Here is a 12,155-nt window from a genome sequence, read left to right as displayed (position 1 = left end):
AGTGGGCTTTGTGCTATCACGGTGGTCTCCAGTTGCCTGGTACCGGGCCCAGGGGTGATAAAGGGTGGGGCTTGTGTGTGAGAGTAGCTGAGGAGGGGTTGGGGGTGTGGACTCTGGCCGTTTGGTCTGGACATGAGCTCCCAGCCAAGCCTATCTCTAAGAATGGGCTGACCCCAGGAGGACAGCCTGTCCCAGGCCTGGCCAGCAAGCTCTGTAAGATGCCAAAACATCACAAAATACAGAAAATGAAAGACGTGGTCAGTAGGACTGCCAGGCGCAGTCCCCTGCCCCTGGAGCGGGTCGGGATGTACCAGGGCAGACCGGTCACAGCATTAGGGCCATCCTGTGTCTTCTCCGGTGTCCCCTCTCCTTCCACCAGCAGCGCCTCCTCTATGAAAGTTCCCAGGTGCACTGGGGCTTGGGGGAACTAACGTAGAACACGTCCTCCCACCCACCCCTCGGGTGAGAACACACTGAGAAATGGCTCATAAACCAGGCAGGTGGGACCCACAGCCACGGCCTCACCTGTAGGAGCTGAGGCAGAGAGCGGTACTGGGTTTGTTGCCACGTGGGCTTGTGAAGGCCACCCGAGTCAGTGCACACATTCCCCCACCCAGGGGGTCAGATGCACTCAGCTGCCCCCCACCCACCCCCAACAGGGTGTCAAATGCACTCAACCCCCACCCCAGGGGGTCAGATGCACTCAGCTGCCCCCCCCACCACAGGGTGTCAAATGCACTCAACCCCCACCCCAGGGGGTCAGATGCACTCAGCCCCCACCTACCCACAGGGTGTCAGGGCACCAGGACTCCTGGAGGATGCAGCTCCCAGAATGCCCTGTGAGTGAGCACAGAGCCCTCTGCTCCTGGGGCAGGTCTCACGGAGAGCCCAGATGTGAGGGAGGGGCCGCTCCCCATGCTCCTCCCCTGGGGAGAAGGGGCTGAGGTAGGAGCTGCAGGGAGACTGAGACCAGGAGCCTTGGAAACTCCCTCCTTGTGGAAACAGGCTTGGAGCCTCGTTCCCTGGGGATGCACCTGTCCTCTCGTGGCCATTCCACGCCCTGGAGGAGCATGGAGGTGCCTTTGCACGTTTCTGAGCCACTGGAGCTTAGAGATCACCCTCTGTCTTCAGATTGGGCTGAGTTCGGATTAGAATATTAAATACGGGGCCCTGCACACAGGGTTGGGGTCTTCAGGACCCTGTGGCCTCCGGTGTCTCCAATGATAACCCCAAGGGTCAAGTGTGGGCCTCGAACCAGCTCGGCACAGGAGGGGTGGCCTCGAGCCCCATACCCGCACTGGAAAATGACATGGGCCTCCCAGGCTCGTGGGGTTTGCGCTGAGATAGCCCAGGGAGAAAGCGGTTCAGAGCAGATGAAAAGCGCCGCCAGGATGTGGGAGGAAGACACTCCTTCCCGTCCCGTGTGCTTGGGCCTGGGCTGCGTGAACACTGCAGTGAGGGTGAGACCTGGTGCTCCTGCATGTCACCACCAGCCCACTCTCAGAGCAGATAAGGCAACGGCCATAATAACACCCAGCCATTGGGCCACCTGGGCTTCTCTCTTCCTCTGACCCCAAGACCCCCTCCTCCACCCTCACCTGGCTTCCTACCAAGAAAAACTTGGAGTTGAAAATTTGTAGACACAAACATTTCTCTTCTTTTTCATGTGTTTGTGTTTTTGAGATGGGGTCACCCTCTGTCGCCCAGGCTGGAGGGCAGTGGTGCACCCTCAGCTCACTGCAGCCTTCAATTCCTGGGCTCAAGTGATCCTCCCGCCTCAGCCTCCAGAGTAGCTGGTTCTACAGGTGCATGCCACCATGGGCAGCTAACTTTTTTTGTTTTTATAGAGATGGGGTCTCACTATGTTGCCCAGGCTGGTGTTGGACTCTTGGCCCTGAGCTGTCTTCCTGCCTCAGCCTCCCAAAGTACTGGGATTAAGGTGTGAGCCACTGCAGCTGACCCAAACATTTCTATACAAAATTTGTACTCAACATGAGCCCGAACCAAGTGTTATTGTTCATTTGTGAGGGGTCTTGAAAAAATTATTTTTCCGCTTAAAATCTTTATTTTTCTCGGGGAAAAAAGGAATGCTGCTAAAAGTATATTCCTAAGCAAAGAGTGGAGACAGAAGCTCTCCAACCTGAAGTTTTTATCTTAGTTTTTGTCATAGCATTTTCTTCTGTGGAAATAGAATTCTATTTGAACTTTCCTATGGTGTCAACATTTCCCTGTGCTGAGCTTTAGGATTTTTATTATAAATTAGAATGGTTTTCTTAACTGAGTATTTTAAGTATTTTAAACCTGATGTAACACCAGGAAATACATAGGCCTTTTAGACTGAGGCGATGAATCTTATAAATTGAGGCAACAGAAAGAAGTGAGAACAATTTGCAGAAGTCTAATATTCTCAGCAAGAAAGGGGGAATTTTCACCTCTTCAGACAAATGAAATTAAAGCTATTTGTCTGCCCCCAGCCCCCACTTTTTTTTTTAGACAGGGTCTCACTCTGTCACCCAGGCTGGAGTGCAGTGGCACAATCTTGGCTTACTGCAACCTCCGCCTCCCGGGTTCAAGCCTCCCGCCTCAGTCACCCGAGTAGCTTGGATTACAGGCGCACACCACCATGCCCGGCTAATTTTTGTATTTTCGGTAGAGACAGGGTTGCACTATGTTGGCCGGGCTGGTCTCAAACTCCTGACCTCGAGTGATCCGCCTGCCTCGGCCTCCCAAAGTACTGGGATTACAGGCATGAGCCACCGCGCCCAGCCCAATTAAACCTATTTGTGCACAGAACAGCTGACTGTGCTCAGTTCCTCAAAGGTCACGAAGGAGGTGTGTTAAGGGCCTCCCTTCAGAGCCCATCTTGCTGACGTCACCGTGTGTCATGCCTGTCCTTGGGCCTTGGCACAGTGAGGCAGCCCTGCTGCTGGTGGGCCACGCTGCGTGGCAAACACTTTAGAATGGGTTCTCAGGCCCGAACGGTGCCTCCAAACGCTTCAGCAGCAGAAACTGAACAGTTGAATGCAGACAGCCGCGGGCCGATGAATTCATCATCCAGGCCTGCTCCCTGAGGGCTCCGGAGGGCGGGAGGGGGCCGTGGAGCCTCGGTCATCAATCCCCACACCTGAGGGCTCCGGAGGGCGGGAATGGGTCGTGGAACCTTGTTCATCAATCCCCACACCTGAGAGCTCCGGAGGGTGGGAATGTGGAGCCTCAGTCATCAATCCCCACACCTGAGGGCTCCGGAGGGCGTGAGTGGGTGGTGGAGCCTCGGTCATCAATCTCCACAGCGTGGTCCTCAGTGATGGTTGTGACTCAGTAGATAAAACGCTGAGGGTCGTTCGCAGTTCATTATTGCAGCTCTGTTTTCTGCTGTCTGTATAGTCTGGGACACGCCACTAAGCCTCATCAACGTTCCCAGCTTTGTATTCCTGAAATCTGGATCGGAGCAGGCCCCAGAGTGCTAATGAGACGGCTGTGTGGAGATAACCATGGCAGCGTCCAGCCTCTGGGCCCAGAAGAGTCACTGCAGCTATTCCTTAAACATAGGGATTCTGTGTCCTGACATGAGAGATTCTCCCTGACTCCATCGTATCCTGGATGCAGCCAGAGATGTGCGTTTTAACAGGGAATTCAGAGGTGAGTGCTCACATTGCCATGCCGTTAAAAATACTGTTGGAGGACCTCCCAGCAGGTGGCTGGATCTAAGTGCAGTTGGGATCACTCTCGGTGCAGAGCTCACCAGGTGCTTGGTGTCCTCTCCACATGCTCTCCTGGCAAAAATGCCTGTGGTTATTAACTTGTATCACCCCAATGAGACTGTGGCTTGTCACAAACCCCATTTGGATAAAAGAAGGCTTAGGCATTGAAAACAAACCCTCTTATAGTAAGAAAATCCCAAACCGTTCCCAAGAACTGCAATGTGAACAGCCTGACCCAACCACAGTGGGCTGAGAAAGCAGAGGCTCCGTAGCACCTGAGGACCTCAGCCACCCATCCTGACAGGTACAAGTGGACACCTGTAATCCCAGCTGCTCAGGGGGCTGAGGCAGGAGAATCTCTTGAAACTGGGACGTGGAGGTTGCAGTGAGTTGAGATCTCACCACTGCACTCCAGCCTGGGCTACAGAGCGAGACTCTGTCTCACAAATAATAATAATAATTATTATAATAATATAATAATAATTATGTTATAATAGATAATAATATATTATTAATATTATTAATTATTATTAATTATTAATATTATTAATATATTATTTATATATTATAATAATATAATAATTATAATAATAATAATATAATAATAATAATCATCTGGCTGAAATCTCCTTCTTGTAACTTTGCCTGTTACAAATTCAGCTTTCCAGTCCAAAATGTACTTGAATTGAGGTCCCTGTGTTGTGAGTCACTGTGAGAGGATTTATGACTCTGTAAAGTGGGACACCCACGCTTAAGACGCTTACGGAGAGTGACAGAGGTGATGAGCTCTCAGTGAAATAAAGCGGAGGGGAGTCCTCTAATACTTACACGCAGCCAGGAGCCCGTAAGGACACAGAGAAGCAAGCCTCCAGCTGCTGGAACAGATGTCCCCAGCTCTGAGAAGCCACACAAACGTCCTGTGTTCTCACTCACGTCGTCTTTTCTTGTAATCTAAGTATCATTCTTGCATGCATGACTGTCATTTCTAGGCTCACAAAGCAGATGATTAAGAGCAGAAATGCAGTGGCCACAGGCACACAAGAGGTTGTCCTGAGACGAGCCAGTGACAGGAGGAGAGGGAAGGAAAATGGCAGCTGTGGGTCCAGAAGGCAGAGCAGTATTTACTCTTGGCATCCAGTTCTGTTCTTTGTGTGGTAAAGTTTTAAGGGCAGGAAGTTGATAATAGTATTATTATATTAACTGCAAGTCATAAGACATCAAATTCTTTTTAGCATTCTTTGATCGTGAGCCAAAGAAGACTATTTTTCAGACCAGTTTTAGGCTCACAGCTAAATTGAGAGGAAGGTTCAGAGTTCCCATAAGTCACCTGCCCCCAACACGTATAGTGTAAACCCCACTGTAAACACCCTCACCAGAGTGGGGCATTTTTACATCAATGAACCTACACCTCATCACCAGCCAGAGTACACAGTTTACATAAGGGCTCACTCTTGGTGTTGTGAGTTCCATGGGGTTGGACAAATGTGTAATGACATGGATCGGCTGCAGCATTGCCAGAGTTCAATGATAAGATCACATCATCTGCACACAAATTCAAATGAGAATTTGACTTCTTGCATTCCAATTTGGATGTCCTTTATTTCTTTCTCTTTTTTGATTGTTCTAGCTAGGACTTCCAGTAGTATGTTGAATAACAATGGTGAAAGTGGGCATCCTTGGCCAGGTGTGGTGGCTCACACCTGTAATTCCAGCACTTTGGGAGGTCGAAGAGGGTGGATTATTTGAGGTCAGGAGTTCAAGACCAGCCTGACCAACATGGTAAAACCCCATTTCTACCAAAAATACAAAACTTAGCCAGGCATGGTGGTGGGCACCTGTAATCCCAGCTACTTGGGAGGTTGAGGCAGGAGAATTATTTGAACCCAGGAGACAGAGGTTGCAGTAAGCTGAGATTGCACCATTGTACTCCAGCCTGAGTAACAGAGTGAGACTCCATCTGAAAAAAAAAAAAAAAAGGGCATCTTTGTCGTGTTCCAGATCTTCATGGAAACGCTTTCAGTTTTTCCACATTCAATGTGATACTAGCTGTGTGTCTGTCATCTATGGCTTTTATTGTGTCGAGATATTTTCCAACTATACCCAGTTTTTTGAGAGTTGTAATCATGAAGAATGTTGAATTTTATCAAATACTTCTTCGGCATCAATTGAAATGATCACATGGATTGATTTGCCTACCAGAAACCATCCTTGCATCCCTGGGATAAATCCCCCTTAGTCATGTTGAATGTCTTTTTAATATATTCAATTTGGCTTGCTAGGATTTGGTCGAGGATTTTTACATCAAGGTTCATTGGGGCCTGTAGTTTCTTTTTTTCGGTACGTCTTTGTCTGGTTTTTGTATCAGGGCAATACTGGCCTTGTGGAATGAGTTTGGAATGAGTTTGGAAGTTTTCCCTTCTCCTTTATTTTTTGGAATAGTTTGAAGAGGACTGGTATCAGTTCTTTGTTAAATGTCTGGTAACATTCTGCAGTAAAGCCATCTGGTCCTGGGCTTTTCTTTGCTGGGATTTTTATTATGGCTTCAATCTTGTCTTTTGGTTTTTTTTTTTTTTTTTTTTTTGAGATGGAGTCTCGCTCTGTCTCCCAGGCTGGGGTGCAGTGGCGGGATCTCAGCTCACTGCAAGCTCCGCCTCCCGGGTTCCCACCATTCTCCTGCCTCAGCTTCCCGAGTAGCTGGGTCTACAGGCGCCGCCACCACTCTTGGCTAGTTTTTTGTATTTTTAGTAGAGACTGGGTTTTACCATGTTAGCCAGGATGGTCTCGATCTCCTGACCTTGTGATCCACCCGTCTCGGCCTCCCAAAGTACTGGGATTACAGGCGTGAGCCCCTGCACCCGGCCTGGCTTCAATCTTGTTACTTGTCATTGGTCTGTCGGGTTTTGGATTTCTTCATGGTTCAGTCTTGGTAAGTTGTACATCTCTAGGAGTTTACCCATTTCTTCTAGCTTTTCCAATTTATTGGCATATGGTTGCTCCTAGAAGCCTCTAAAGACCTTTTGAATTTCTGCAGTAATGGTTGAAATGTCTCCTTTTTCCTCTCTGATTTTATTTATTTGGGTCTTCTTTCTCTTTTCCTAAGTCTGGCCAAAGGTTTGTAGATTTTATCTTTGCAAGTAAAAAACACTTTCTTTTTTTTGGCGGGGGAACGTGGGAAAGAGTCTTGCTCTGTCGCCCAGGCTGGAGTGCAGTGGCGTGATCTCGGCTCACTGCAACCTCCACCTCCTGGGTTCACGCCATTCTCCTGCCTCGGCCTCCCAAGTAGCTGGGACTACAGGCGCCCACCACCACACCTGGCTAATTTTTTATAATTTTAGTAGAGACAGGGTTTCACTGTGTTAGCCAGGATGGTTTCAATCTGCTGACCTCATGATCTACCCGCCTCGGCCTCCCAAAGTGCTGGGATTACAGGCGTGAGCCACCGCGCCCGACCAAAAAAAGCTTTATTTTGTTGATGTTTGGCATTGTTTTCTTCATTTCAATTTCATTTATTTCTGCTCTGATGTTTATTCTTTTCTTTTATTAATTTTGAGTTTGGTTTGCTTTTGCTTTTCTAGTTCTTTAAGATGCATTGTGAGGTTGTTTATTTGAGGTTTTTCTACCTTTTTGATGTAGGTACTTATAGCTATACACTTTCCTCTTAGTACTGCTTTTGTTGTATCCCATAGGTTTTGGTATGTTTTGTTTCCATTATTATTTGTTTCAAGACATTTTTCAGTTTCCTTCTTAATTTTTTCATTGACCCACTGGTCATTCAGGCAGATATTTAATTTCTGTGTGTTTGTATAATTTCCAAAATTCCTCTTGTTATTGATTTCTAGTTTTATTCCATTGTCATCAGAAAAGTTATTTGATATAATTTCATTAAAAAAATTTTTTTTGGACTCATTTTGTTACCTAACATATCATCTATCCTTGAGAATGATTCATGCGCTGAAGAGAAGAACGTGTGTATTCTGCAGCTCTTGGGTGAAATGTTCTGTAAATAACTGTTAGATCCATTCGGCTTATAGTGCAAATGAAGTCTGATGTTTCTTTTTTTGATTTTCTGTCTAGATGCTGTCTGATGCTGAAAGCGGGGTACTGAGGTCCAGCTATTATTGTGTTTGGGTTTCTCTCTCTCTTTAGCTCTAATAATATTTTCTTTATATATCTAGGTGCTCCAGTTTCAGGTGCATATATATTTACAATTGGTATATCCTCTTGTTCAACTGACTCCTTTGTCATTATATAATGACCTTCTTTGTCTCTTTTTATAGTTTTAGTCTTGAAATTTATTTTGTCTGATGTATGCGTAGCTATTCCTGCTCTTTTTTTGATTTCTATTTGCATGGAATATCTTTTTCCATCTCTTTATTTTCAGTAGTGTGTTTCTTTATAGGTGAAGTGTGTTTCTTAAAGGCAACAGATCATTGAGTCTTGGTTTTTTAGTCTATTCACCACCCTATGCCTTTTGATGGGTGAATTTAGACCATTTATTTTCAATATTATTATTGATAAGTAAGGACTTACTCCTGCTATTTTATTATTTGTTTTCTGGTCTTCCTTTCCTTCATTTTTTCCTTCCTGTGTTCTTTTTAGTGAAGGTGATTTTCTCTGGTAGTATGTTTTAATTTCTTGCTTTTTGTGTTTTTTTCTTTTTTTTTTTGTATCCATTGTATATTTTTTGATTTGAGATTACCATGAGGCTTGCAAATAATTCCTTATAACCCATTACTTTAAACTGATGACAACTTAACATTGATTGTATAAACAGCCAATCTAACCAACAAACAAAGAGAAAACTCATAAAAACCCTACACTTTAACTTTGTCCCCTTGCTTTTAAACTTTTTAGTATTTCTATTTATATCTTGTTGGACTATCTATGTCTTGAAAAGTTGTTATAGTTATTATTTTAATTGGTTCATATTTTAGTCTTTCTACTCAAGATATGAAGAGTTTACCCATCACTATTATAGTGTTAATGTTCTGTGTTTTTCTGTGTATTTACTATTACCAGTGAGTTTTGTACCTTCTGATGATTTCTTATTGCTCATCAATCTCCTTTTCTTACAGATTGAAGAACTTCTTTTAGTGTTTCTTGTAAGACAGGTTTAGAGTTTATGATTTTTTGTCTGGGAAAGCCTTTGTTTCTCCTACATGTTTGGAGGATATTTTCACTGCATATGCTATTTTAGGATACACTTTTTTCCTTAAGCACTTTAAGTATATCATGCCACCCTCTACTGGCCTGTGAAGTCTCCACTGAAAAGTCTGCTTCGAGATGGATTGAAGCTCCACTGTGCGTTATTTGTTTCTTTTATCATGCTGCTTTTAGGATCCTGTCTTTATCCTTGAACTTTAGGAGTTTGATTATTAAATGCCTTGAGGTGGCCTTATTTGGGTTAAATCTATTTGGTATTATATAACTTTCTTGTACTTGAATATTGATATCTTTATCTAGATTTGGAAAGTTTTCTGTTATTATCCCTTTGAATAAACTTTCTACTCTAACCTCTCTCTATCTCTTCTTTAAGGTCACTACTTCTTAGATTTGAGCATTTGAGGCTATTTTCTAGATCTTAGAGGTGTGCTGAGTTCTTTTTTATTTTGTCTCTTCTGACTGTGTATATGCAAATAGCCTGTCTTCAAGCTACTAATTCTTTCTTCTGCTTGGTCAATTCTGCTGGTGAGAGGCTCTAATGCATTCTTCAGTATGTCAATTGCATTTTCAGCTCTAAAATTTCTGCTTGACTTTTTAATTATTTCAATCTCTTTGCTAAATTTATGATAGGATTCTGAATTCCTTCTCTGTGTTATTTTGATTTTCTTTGAGTTTCTTCAAAACGGCTATTTTGAATTCTTTTTCTGAAAGGTCATATACCTCTGTCTCTGCAGGGTTGGTGCCTTATTTAGTTTGTTTGGTGAGGTCATGTTTTCGTGGATGGTCTTGATGCTTGTGGATGTTGATCAGTGTCTGGGCATTGAATAATTAAGTATTTATTGTAGTGTTCATGGTCTGGGCTTGTTTGTACCTGTCCTTCTTGGGAAGGTTTTTCAGGTATTCGAAGGGACTTGGGTATTAGAATTTAAGTTTTCAGTCATTGCAGCCATATCTTCATTAGGGGGCACCCCAAGCCCAGTCATGCTGTGGCTTTTGCAGACGTGTAGAGGTACTGCCTTGGTGGTCTTGGAAAAGATCCAGAAGAATTCTCTGGATTACTAGGAAGAGACTCTTGTTCCCTTCCCTTACTTTCTCTGCGTGCAGAGCTGCCTGTAGCTTGGGGAAGAGTGACACAAGCATCCCTCTGGTCACCACCACTGGGATTGTGCCGGGTCAGACCTGAAGCCAGTACAGGACTCACACAAAGCCCATGGTGACCACTGACTGGCTACTGCCTAGTTTGCTCAAGGCCTTACGACTCTACAATTAGCAGGTGGCAAAGCCAACCTGGGCTTCTTTCCTTCCCTTTAGGGCAGTGAGCTCCCCCTAGCCCTGGGCAGGTCCAGAGAAACCATTTGTGAGTCAGGGACAGGGGTTGGAAACCTTAGGAATCTACCTGGTGCTTTATTCCACTGCAGCTGAGCTGGCATCCAAGCTACAAGACAAGGTCCTTCCCACTCTTCTCTCTGATTTTCACAGGCAGAGAAGTCTCTCCCCATGGCCACCATTGCTCCCAACCTGCAACAAGTACTGCCTAGCTACTGTCAATGTGCACTCAAGGCCCAGGGGCTCTTTAGTGAGTGTGTGATGAGTGCTGGCCAGCCTAGAACTCTCCTTTCAGGGCAATGGGCTCCCCTTTGGCCCAGGGCCGGTCCAGAAATGCTGTCCAGGAGCCAACGCCTAGGACTGGGGACCCCAAGAGCCTGCTTGGTGCTCCACCCTACTGTGGCCAAGATGGTACCAAGACAGAGTACCTGTATTCTTCCCTCTCCTTTTCTCAAGCAGAAGGAGCCTCTCCTCTTTGCCATCACAGCCTGGAATGTGCTGGGTCACACCTGAAGAGTCTCACCCAAGTCTTAGAGTCTTACCCAAGGCCCCTGGCATGTACTACCTGGCTACTGCTGCTGATTATTCAGGGCCCAAGGGCTCTTTAGTCAGCAGGTGATGAATCCTGCCAGGACTGGGTTCTTCTCTTCAAGACACTGGATTGCCTTGTGGCCCAGTGTGTGTCTAGAAATGTTATACAGGAGCTAGGGCCTGGAATGAGGGCCTCAGGACTCTGTGCCCTATTCTACTGTGGTTGACCAGGTATCCAAGTTGCAAGACAAAGGCCTCCTCTGTTTTCCCTTTTCTCTCCTCCGGGGAAGGACGAAGTCTCTCCTGGAGCTGTGGGCTGTGCTGCCGGGGGTAGGAGAAGGGGTTGCACAAGCACTCCCTCGGCTGCCCTGGCGGATATCTCACTGGGCCACGTGTCCCCCAACTCCACTGACTCTGAGCTCAGCACAGCACCAGGGCTTGCCCAGGAGTTGCCGTCCTTGTGGTCTAGGCTGCTTTTTAAGTTTATTTGGGACTCCAAGCACGTTAGCCCATGGCAGAGGTTCTGACCACTGGGATGGGTGATTCCCAGTGTTGCTTTCCACTGTGACAGGGCAGCCAGGTTTCCTGGGATGCACCAAGCCTCTTGGATATAATGCCTATCTAACTACACTGTGATGCCAGGTCATGTTTCCACAAGGCTGTGTGGGGCACACCCCACAGCCCTCGGCACACAGCGTCCTGCCACAATTCTCACCAACACTTGCTTTGATGCAACTTTTCCATTTGTCTCCATCAGATAGGGAACTAAAATCTCTTGTTTTAATTTGCATTTATCTGCCACCCTGTGGGATTGAAAGTGCCTTCATTTATTGATTAACCACTCACCTCTGTGACCAGCCCATTTAACTTCTGTGTATTTTTTCTTTGTTGTTTTCTGTGGATTTATAATTTCTTATAGATTTAGATATTACCATTTTGTTTATTTTAGAAATGTTAAATATATTCTTCCACATAACTGTTAGCATTTTTTGGTGGGATATTTTATTGAATAATAATCCTTAACTTGAATATCATTGAACATCAAATCCAATCCTTTTTTTCCTGATGGTTTCTCTTTTTGGGGTTAATCATTAATCCGTTAACAATGAAAATGTTTAATATTTGTTAATAACAGTATATAATATGTAAACTCCCTGATCTCTTAATTTACTGTCAAGTTTTCTTATAAAAGGAAATAAGAATAGATTTTATATAAGAAACTCTGCCTCTGAGCGTGTTCTCTTTATATATAGGTGTACAAGCCTCTATTCAAGTTAATACACAAGTCATCAAGAAAGTGCCATGTGCTACAATGGGAAGTTTTGGGGAGCCTGACAGCTTACAGTGAGGGCACCTGGAGGAAACCCCAGTGGCCTCACATCTGCAAGTGAGGGAGAGCTGTGCTCTGACTGAAGAGAAGTGTCATAAAAAGAT

This window comes from Theropithecus gelada, chromosome 8 (genome assembly GCF_003255815.1).
Source record: "Theropithecus gelada isolate Dixy chromosome 8, Tgel_1.0, whole genome shotgun sequence".
In the NCBI taxonomy this organism is placed as follows: Eukaryota; Metazoa; Chordata; class Mammalia; order Primates; family Cercopithecidae; genus Theropithecus; species Theropithecus gelada.
This window is presented reverse-complemented; position numbering follows the sequence as displayed.